Here is an 11,085-nt window from a genome sequence, read left to right on the forward strand (position 1 = left end):
TATTACTGTTTCTATATGATAGAAGATGAAACTCTGGGAGGCTAAGTGACTTAATGATAGGAAGTGTGTAACAAAGATGGAAAATGAAGCGAGAGCTTCTGAGTTTCAGTTCAATGCTTTATTCCAGAGTCCTTCCCCTGTCAGGAAGCTTTGTTAGGGTAGGGCTCTAACAAGGTTTGCTGTTTTTTGACTAGTACATTGCTATCTACGCAAAATGGGAGCTACACTGCTTGGATCAGATGGGCTTTGTGGCAAGAATTAGAGCCAGTTAACGTGGCTGGCTGTGGGTTAATTCTTTATGAAATGAGATTGTTGTTCATGTGTGTCATGCTACTGCACTCAAGAGACCTGATTTTGATTGCTTGCTTTACCAGCTGGGAAGTCAGAAGTTTGTAATTTTAGAAGCAAAAGGAGAAATGTAATTTCCTGGACTACAGATGATTTTTTTAAAAGCAATTATCCAGTGTCTATAGAGTCAACATATAAACTCAGTGCTAATTCTTTTCTAAGAGGTTAATTGTTGTAATAGGAAAAGATCTCCTATGCAGCAATTGAAATTGAGTGGGTTCATCACCATATTCAGAGCCCCCCTCCCAAGCTGAACATGTTCTCTCTAATAACCCCCAGCATCTATACAGACAGGAGCATTTCTAAGCTCCAAGTCTGCTTCACCAAGACACAGGTTAACATTTTTCCTATTTAACAAACAAGAAAACTGTAGCAAGGAGCTTTCAGCAACACTAGAGACAGTACCATGTGTTTAAAACTCAAAAGATCCTCCTGCCCACTGTTGTATTTAATCTCTTCAGCCATACTATTTTTCATTAGATTATTTGCCTCTGATAGCTCTGGATAGCTGTGGATTTGGAGCTAAGGAAAGATTAATAAAAAAAATAAGAAAGAAAGGGAAAGGGAAACCCTGAAAGAAACAAAGGACATATAGGCTGAGTGGGCAAAAGGATGCGAACAAGAATGCCCTACCAGGAGTTTCTGCGGTTTAAGAGTATGTCGTTACTGTGCATAATTTCTCTGTGAGAATGTCACTACTATTTTACAAGTATTATTGATTTATTTTTACAGATTTCCTTGCAGAAGGTAAACAAAAATAGCTTATTTACTGTCTTTCCTGAAACAGCTACATGTAGGCACAGAAATTCAGGGCCTGGTTTTCAGAGGAGATGAGAAGTGGAAAAAAAAAAAAAAAAAGGTCAGGCATTTACTATTCCTGCATCTAATGAAGATGGAATTATTTTTCTTATATTCCTGAATGTTCTCCATTTACAGATAACTATTCAACTATGTTTATGTTTTAGTTTTAACCAAATTATGGTGGTGGATTAACAGCCAACACTTGCTAATAAAAACATTGAGTTTATTGTGAATGCTCACTCTTTGAGATGCTGCCTGCATTCATAAAGAGAATTTCTACCTCAACAGGTTTAAAATTTAAATGGTATTTCAAATCCTACCACATCCAATTCTTAGTATAAGGAAAACTTGTAGCGTAATAGATAATTTGATGATACCTATAAAAATATGCCAGCAAGATGACAAATTAGAAAATTCATATTTCCAATGTAAATAATTTATTTGTTTATTCAGTTTTACCACTAATTGAATGGCCTCCTAATAGTCTTGCCATCTGCAATGACAGCATTTGTGACAAAGTTATTTTTATGATGTAATGTAGGAATTTATTACATATATTTGGAGATTCCTTTCCTGTTAGATAATTTGATATTTGCTTTCTTTTTGATCCTTTTATGTATCCCTTGCTTCCCAGAAAGAGCACTGAGGCCGCAGATGAGCTTTTTATTTAACTTTAAATTATTTTAATTCAGTCCAGAGTTTCCAAAGATTAATTATTTTGTGCACTCTACTTCAGATTGCTTCATTTGCAGGAAACTAATGTTCATCATTACTTGGAAGTGAAGGAAAATGAACAGATCATTTTTAAAAGTCTGTCATTAATACCATATACATATTTTTCTATTCTTAATGACTAGGATTTTAAATCAGCCATGCAGACTTAAACCCAAACATGCAAACACTTAAGGTATGATAGTGAGCTCATCAATCAGTGGAAATCTTTCACTGGTTTTAAAAGATTTGGGATTATTCCCTGAAGCAGGTGTATAACTTCATAAATACACACATGAGTATCCCCACTAAAAACTTCAAGACTATTCAGTTGCAATGACAGCTCTTGTACAGGCCCCAGCAAAGCTGAGTGAGGACTGATTGAGGTTCTTGATACTACCCACCTTTACTCCCCAGACTGTCTGTTCAGGCATAATTACATCTGTAATCAGTCCCTCACCTGATACAGTTTATACACTTCTAACGGAAGGTCATTTCTAGGATGTCTGAAAGTTCTCTGCACCTTCTGTGGGGCTGCTTGCATGTAAGCGAGTGACAATCCAGGGGATGACCCACTGGATGCAAGAAGCCAGCTCTTGTTGAAAGACAGTAAGAGTTGATTAACTCCCATCTGAGCTTTTGAAAATACCCAGCTTTGCTCTTCGGTCACCTTTCAGCTGAAAATAATGCACAGAGAGTGCTACTGGTTGCAGTGGAGCAGAATATTCATCTTAGTTCTTAGCTCAGGCAGCATGATATCTCACTTAGCAGCAGTACGTTGTGTTGGGAGTTAAAAAAAAAAAAAAAAAAAAAAAAGCCATAGAATTTGGCAGCCCAGAATTAACAGAGTGGGTGAAATACTGTGAAGAGCAAGAGAGACAGCAGTGGATGTTATGGAAAGACACAGGGTCTGATTATCCAGGCGTTGAGAGGGATGGGGGGGAAAAAAGAGGGGATGTTCTGCAGCTTAATTAATGGAAAGAGGCTTGTGCATCTGACAGCAGCCCCTCTGCAAGGTGAATTCTTTCATGAAGAGCCTCATTCATGAGTTGCCAAGACATCCACAACCTATTCTTGAATTCACACAAAAATTAAAAGAAAAACAACTGACTGACTAATTTAGCGACTTGCAGGATGCAGCTGGTGCTACTGTTTTCACACAAAAAAAAGGCCTTTTCCCTTCCACCTCCTAACCATTCCAGTGTTCCTCCCCACCCCCAGCTATTTTGTATCCTGCTGCACCAGTGAGGAGTGTGACAACTCCTGACTTAGCTGGCACTGTGGGATATCGAATAACAAAGGAGAATAATATCAGGATAAGAGGGGGGTTCTGGCCATGCTAAAGAAACAATTCTGACAATCTCACTGCTTGCCCAGGTCCTGCCATCAGCTGAGAGGTAGAACTTCCCTCTTTATTTTTTTTTTTTTTTTTAATAAAATAAACAAAGAGCTTCATTATTCTGGATAATGCAACTCCTTCCCTGGCATCTTGATAAATCACCAGCTACCTATCCTACGTACCACTGAGGAGACAGTTTTTGTAGTTCAGTGTGTACGAAGAAGATACTTCATGTTGCCAGCACTGATAAATTATTACCTTAGCTCTTTCTAGCTTCTACTTCACATTCTTATATTGCCTGGCACAGAAAAAAAAGTCTCTCCTGCCCCCCCCCCCCCCCCCCCAAATACCTTTTCACTCAGATTTTCATTCCCAAAGGATATTTAATACAAAATCCTACTGTGCGTGACGATAATTCAACAACCAGAGTTAGTCAGGTTGGGAGCACTAATACAAGCTAGCTACTGCCTATTTTTAAAGCAGCATTGAGCAAATCTAAAGGTTTCTGAAAGGGTATTTGAAATGATGTGGTATATTGCCACCTGACTCTGACAGGTCTCCTAGTCTAGCTAACAGAGGTGGAGTTGCTCGGGTATTGGCAACTATGGGAAGTGACTGAAATAAATTGTTTGTGCAGTCAGAGCTTTATGTAGCAAGGGACCCTCACAACCAGTGCTGCCAACAAAGAAAGTAAAGAAAACATCATAAAGACACAGCTAGAACTCCACCTGGAGAGAGCATTTAGGTCCTTGAGATCGGCCAATCTCCACTTGATTCAAGCTGCAAAAGGAAAAGACTAGAGTGGAGGTTGCTCAATTTTCAAACAATACAGAGTGGACCTAAAGTTCTTCTAAGCCTGGGCTCAGCAAATTCAGAGCTGGTTTGTCACATGGGTTATTTCCCAAACCCCCATTCTTTTATGAGAAGGTGGGTGTGCCAGGAGATGGTGAGCAGAAGCTGAAAGGGGAAGTGTTTCAACCAGCTCTGCAATAGGCAAGGGTTTTCACTGCCCATTGAGTCTGAAAAGTGGTGGGTGTGCCTTTCAGTCATATTTCTTATAGCTCTGCCTTCGTGTCTAGTGCTGTTGCACGCTAAGGGTTGGGCAGCATCAGAATGGTCTCCAAATTATGTGGCTGGTAACAGCCTGTCTTGTCATTCCGATTTCTTAGCTTATTAATAGGATTATATATATATATATATATATATATATATAATGGAAACTGTATGAGAATGGGATTAACAAAAGTATGGTCAAAGTCTCTCCTCACCCCTTTTTCTCCATGTTTCTTGGCAATGTTTCACCAATAAAAGACTGCAAACAACTTCAAGTCTGGAAATTATCCCCTGGCTGAAACTGAACTAGAATGTAGTACACCCACATCACGGTTGGAAGTTCTGAGGATTCATTCAGTTACATTAAGGGCTGTCAGGATCCTTTAGAGGCTCAAAGTAACCTTATTTAGCAAAACTGCCTTTGCAGACTCTTTTATTGGCTTCTAAGTACTGAGGATGGCCTTTTCATCTGAAGGGCTCTGCAAGTGTGAGGCGTTTTGGAGAGACTTTTTCTTTTTACTCTCTCTCTTCTTGTCCAGTTGGATCTGGAGAAAGTTATAAAAGTAATGTTCCTTAAAACAGAGAGTAAGAGAGTATTCCAGCAGTTTGGAGAGCACAAAAAGCTGTTGAGAAGCTGTGAAAGGGATTTTGTGTGAACTCTAAAAAGAATCATAACCCCCTCCCCAAAGTGACAACCCAATATCCCCAAAGGGAACAGCAGGAGGGAAACCTAAACCTGTCGACAAAGTCAACCGATAATGATTGGAGAGTTAATTACTTTAAAGCTTACAAAGACAAGCTGAGGTGTTAAAATGGCTCCTGCAAACACCAGCATCCTCCCCTTTCACCTAGACTAACTAATCGCAGCAGGATGGTAGCAAGAAGGACCTGAGCATCTACTGATTATGGCAGCTTTCACTACCTCTGAGCAAACTGATCTTTATTAATTTTTAATCCCATCCTTTATCTCATCAGCTGCCCTCACAAAGTATTGCCGTAAATGTGTATAAAAACACAAAGCTGCATCAAGTTCATTGATGCTGGCTGATATAGAGACCTGCAATATCCCAGGCCTTCCTCTTGGGATTAGCCTAGAAAACACTACTCTTGCAGACAGCAAGCAAAATGCTTCCTGTCATATCAGTGCATTTTACATGGCAAAAAGAGAAACTTAAATCCAGTATAGCTATAACTGACAATTTACTGCAGAGAGTAGGTGCTAATCCTTTTTTCTCCAGCAAATTTGTTTGGAGTCACACTTTATATTAAGATTCCATTTGTGAGGTTTAACACAAGGTTAGCAGGTGTTTCTATGTAAAGTGTATAGAGTTTAAATACATCGGTAGGATGTTTCAGACAATGATGAGCTATTGTTAAAAAACCCCTATTGACCCACTGGACTCGTAACAATTGATTGCCATTTATTAAAACATCCATTAATCACTAATCCTTTAGCATGTGGGTATAAATAGAAACTCCATATGCATGGAGATAACGTGTATATGAAAGATACCATCTTATCAGACACTATCATGTATAAGAGGCACCTGTTTTTTTTATGCTTTGCTTTTAGCATTTTCCTCTGCACTCCTAAATTCTATCCATCCTGTTGCCTCTTTAACATCTGTAATAGTTAATGCAGCAAAAAGACATGCCCCTGCTAAGGTTTAAATGGACATTAAGAGGCTGCTAGTTTTTTCTCCATGACTAGGACAGCTACTCTATAACTGGATCTCTTGTGGCTAGAGCAAGGCCCTTGGAACTCAGGTGGACAGATTTTTCCTTGAGCTGGCATCCTTTTCTACCACTTTGCTCTATCCTTTGTAACCCCGGCTGAAGAACAGGAAAAATTATACATGTTCACCTAAAAGAGCTCTTATAGGAACTAATTAATTAAGGATTGTAAAGCACTTTGACAAAGTAGTGTATTTGCCAGAGTAGAATGGAGCGTATGCGATTTCTTATGAAAAAATCATTGTCTCCATTCCTGTGAGATGACAGCTGATCTACCTATCACCATGCAAGGGACTGGACAAGGGGTAATGGCTTTAAACTGAAAGAGGGTAGATTAGATACAATAAGGAATAAATTCTTCCCTTTGAGGGTGGTAAGACACTGGAACAAGTTGCCTGGAGAAGCTGTGGCTGCCCCATCCCTGGCAGTGTTCAAGGCCAGGCTGTACAGGGCTTTGAGCAACCCAGTCTAGTGGAAAGTGTCCCTGACCATGACAAGGGCGTTGGAACTAGATGATCTTTAAGGTCCTTTCCAACCCTAACCATTCTATGATTCTATGAAACACTTCTTTCCAAATTACAGTATTATGCCAATTACAACTCTCGAGTTGAGACTGTTACAGCATTTACCTTATAATCTGTTAGTTTCAGGAATTATAAACTGCCCAAATCAATAAGATGGTGGCATGAGACTATTTTATTCTATTATTCAATTTCATTAAATGTAATAGATGAGACAGAAAATTATCAGAAAATATGCCCACAGGTTATTCACTTTTCGGTGTCTGTGGTGTGTATAAATATATGCATGTATATATTAATATAATCTACATTAGTATTTGTTAATAGTGCTGAAATTGGGCAGTAATTTGCTGTTACATTCAGCAATGCATAGCCTCATACATAAACCAAGAAACTTCCCGTTTGTACTCATAGTTAGTTACATAGATTAATCTTTCAGATTAAATTGCAATATAAAAGGCTGTAAAAAAAAAAAAAAAAAAAAATCCAAAACTCGTAAGTGAAAAAAGAAAAGGCTATTTTAATCCGGAAGAGACATGAGATTGAAAGTTAGTGTTTCAGGGAAGCTGCTGAACCCATGGCAGGGGAGCAAAGCAGAGGAGGTGGTGTAGGTAAACAAATGTATGTGTTCAGCTCAGCAGCAGATATATGCTCAGGGTAACTGTAGAGGCTGGGAATAAACTTGCTGCACTCTTAGGAAAACTTTCATCTCCAACTTCTTCCAACAGTGTCAGAAGGCAACTTCCAGGTGTATCTAGTAATTTATGTGGTTATGTGTGGTAATAACTGAAGGAGCATCCTGGCTTTGTTGAAGTCATAGGAAGTTTTGTCAGACTTTGATGGGTGTCAAGGATTCACCCCCTAGCAGCTCCAAAGATAAATAGGGATTTGTCACCATACCAATATGGACAACTATATAATTGTTTCTAAATATGTAACAGCCCCACTATTTCTAATGAAACTGCACCAGTGACTAAAACCCTCACAGGGAAATCCTTATTCTTATATATGGCAGTAATTTCACACACAAGAATTTTTTCACTGTTTTAAAATATGTGTTCAAACTCTAATTTACCGTTCTTTTTTTGTATACTGACGAATTTGGCCTGCACATGGCTGGGCTTCATCTAAACAGTAGTCTCCAGCTTGTCTTACACCACTGCTATACACACAGCAGTTTTAAGATTTTGATTCTTGAGAACTGAATTTAACACAGACCATGCTCAGCCCTTAACTTTTTGTTTTCTCTCGTGATCTAAAAATAACAACTGTACATGCATTTTTAGAATAATCCTAAGGACTGTTGGAGAGAAGGATATGCTTACTATGTACACTACAATATTGATGTGCAATCAAATATATTTTTCAGGTTGTGAGGGGGTGTCCTCTAAATAAGGGTATTTAAACTAACATTAAAGCAAGGAAAATAATGGAACAGAGTGATCCAGACCACAGCACTTCTTTCTAAAAGCAGATGAAAGAGAGCATGGTTTTGATTTAGATACTTTTTATTTAATATTAGGGACATCTTTTTAGCAGATGGAACGGGTGTATTCAATATGTAGGTGTCTAGGCACCTGTTACTGCTCAGGGGCATTAACTGTGGTACCTCACAAGTTTCACAGTGGTTATGGGAGAATAAATCCACCAGTCTGGCAGTAGAAGACAAGCTAAAGTGTGAATTTTATTGCTTACACTAAATTCCTTGATGGGCTTATAACTTTTCCATGGCTATTTTTAATGTAGGTGTTGGGTTTTTTTCCATACAATTAAAAAACCCAAAGCATTTCTTATCTAGATCGCAAACCAAAATGCACACAATGTATTAGACATTCTTGAGTAGATCCAAAGTGTTTCCAGTACTTAAGGCTTGTCTGTGTAACACGCACTGTCTCCAAATTGAGCTGTCCTAAATTCACATGATGCAATTCATCTGAGTCATTGTTTTAGAAAATAGTATAATTGACAGTGGTAGTGGATCTAAGTTCACTGGAGGATGACTCATGTATAAAGAGGTCTGTGTGCTTGACTTCACAATTTACATAGTGTTAGGTACACCTGTAAATGTCAAGATCCATAGGAATCTCTCTTCAAACAAAAGGTTCATGAATATGTTAAAATCTGGAACACAACACCCAATGACGTATTACATTGTATATAGTCTATTTTTAGGAAAAGTATTAAAACAAGAATGAAATTATTTAAACCAGAAACTTTAATGATTTTTCTCTGTGCTATTACTTATGCCTTCAGCACACTCATGATTTCAAAACGGCCAAACAGATCGCTGAGTTTTCTCCAGTGTTTTGTTTCCTGAACTGGGACGTGGCCATGCCAAGTTTCAGTTTCAAGAGATTAGTTTTCTGTTTTAACACTAACCAAGTTGTAAATTTCCCGGAAAGGAAAAAGAAAAAAGCTTATAATGGAAATGTTGACACAACGTTCGGAATAGTGTTGCTAATGTGACGCTCTGCTACAAATTGTGCTGTAATGATTTATATTGTTTCCAATAATCTAAAAACTATTTTCAATCACAGCCAAGTCCTGCATAATGCATGAACCATGAAGGATTCTCCAATAAATATTAGGTCACTAGACATTTAAAATTCCCATTCTGTGCTTAAAAGGCTGCCTCTGGCAGTTAAAAGACTAAAACCTCAGTCAACAGGTATGGTATGATATATACATACTGGAATATTATTTTAACCCAGTAGCTTTTTGTAAGTAGGTTATTCAGTTTTACAGTGCTCTAAAACATCGCCAAAGAGCTTCCTTATACAGCAACTCCAACAACTGACTCTGACAAAGTTGCACTAAACCTTAATGCTTAGTATTTCATTACGGAAACTTCGCTTGCTTGCTGGTCTACATGCAGTACATGACCTAGGAAAGACCCTCGTAATTTTTCCACCCACTCTAAAATGAGTTTATTGGTTTTTTTTTTCTTTCATCTTTATCTTTTCTTCTTTGGGACTAGTTATTTTTAGAAAACTTTGCAGACAGGCACCAAACACAACACGTCACCCACAAGACATGGGAAAGAGGATGCCTGGGAGATGTCTGAGATGGGCCACTGTAAGTTTGGGAAGTTGGAGGGTGTCTAATTGGTGTTTGCTTGAGTAGATGCCCAGGTGGTTAGATTGCCTTTTCTTCCCTTGCGTGGTACCCTGTGGTGTATATACCCTATGGTGTTTTATCATGCTATACTTCGGTGAAAAGTGGTAGCTGAGGAAACTATCATGAGTAGAATTAAAACTGTGACATGGTTAAGTGGCTTTTGGCAGCATGATTCAAGACAGCATGGAGAAAACCTTTAAATGAGTTTTAAGTCCGTGTGTGTTATCACCTTGCCCTTTAAAATATATTCCTCGCAACATCTTGTTACATTTACAACGAACTCAATGGGCAGACAACATCTGTAATTTGTTCACCCTCCTTTCATCCCTCAGACTAATTATGGTTGCCTCGAACACAGCCCTCTCCCTCCGGGCCGAGGAACTGTTCAAGCCCTTGAGGAAGCATTCACCAGAGCCCGCCCGGGGTGGTGCTCCCACCGAGACACGTTAAGTCGCCCCACACCGGCCGAGAAGCGCAGCCCGCAGCCCCGAGGGCAGCGAGAGGGCCCTCCGGGAGGCGGCGGTGACCACTTCCCCTCAGGCCGCCTTCCCGCCCAGCCACGGCCACCCGCGCGCCCCGTCCCTCAGCCCCACGGTGCCGGCGGGGACGCGCCTCCCCCCAAACTTTATTGCCTCCCCCCCCTCCTTCCCTCTCCCCCCCTCCTTTTTTTTTTTCTTTCTTTTTTTTTTTTTTTTTTAGGGAGAAAAGGTGGGGGGAGCTCAATTTCCCACTTGCCAACAGCAGATAAAAAAGTGGGGAGGGACCTCTTCTGTCACAGCCTATGTAGATTAACCTTTCAATTAGCTGTTATCAGGTCCTGTGTCTTAGCACCAGTCCTCGCAATCTGCGTCCGCTCGGCATCGGGAAGGCTGGAGGTCTGGGGTGGGTTTCTGTTTTAATTTCTAAATCAATGATAATTGTTCGTGCGGCTCCCCTCCCCCGCCGCGAGCTGAACGCTTGTGTCTGATCTGCCCGTCCACCTTTTAGTATTTTGGAGTGAGAAGAGGAGCCCCGCGGAGGAGGAGGAGGAGGGGAGACAAGGTATTCTCTCTGTATTCATCTTCTTTTTTTCTCCCCTCTTGCGAAGGGGCTTAGGGAAGGTAACTGGTGCAATCAATCCGCTGGCTGGGGATTCCCTCCACCCCCTCCGCGGCTCGTCTGGCTCTCCTGGCTGGGTCTCTCCAGTGTGTATGTGTTTGGGGAAGGGGGTGGGGGGAGGCTGTGTTGTTGTTGTGTTCCTGGCTCTGGTTGCAGCCAGGAGAGAGAGCGAGCGAGAGACAGAGAAGGGGAGAGCGAGCGAGCGAGAGAGAGAGAGGAGCCGCGATCGCGTTTCAGGGGCAGCACATTCCGCAGGAACCGCTGCTGCAGAAACACACACAGGCAGAGAAAGGAGGTCATTGCAAGCAGAGGGGGGAAACCTGCATCGGAGGTTAGATTCCCAGGAGTTTATGTGGGGGGTAG

At 40.5% G+C, this 11,085-nt stretch overlaps 1 protein-coding gene across 1 annotated transcript in view; it reads left to right on the forward strand.

The window, feature by feature from the left end:
- Positions 1-10,899: 10,899 nt before the first annotated feature.
- Positions 10,900-11,085, forward strand: part of KAT6B (lysine acetyltransferase 6B) — a 111,463-nt gene continuing 111,277 nt past the window's right edge. Inside the window, exon 1 of the mRNA XM_065670665.1 lies at positions 10,900-11,053. The gene's annotated coding sequence lies outside the window, so the exon portion shown is untranslated. The remainder of the gene's footprint in view (positions 11,054-11,085) is intronic.

The sequence above is a fragment of the Lathamus discolor genome, chromosome 3 (assembly GCF_037157495.1).
Source record: "Lathamus discolor isolate bLatDis1 chromosome 3, bLatDis1.hap1, whole genome shotgun sequence".
Lineage (NCBI taxonomy): Eukaryota > Metazoa > Chordata > Aves > Psittaciformes > Psittacidae > Lathamus > Lathamus discolor.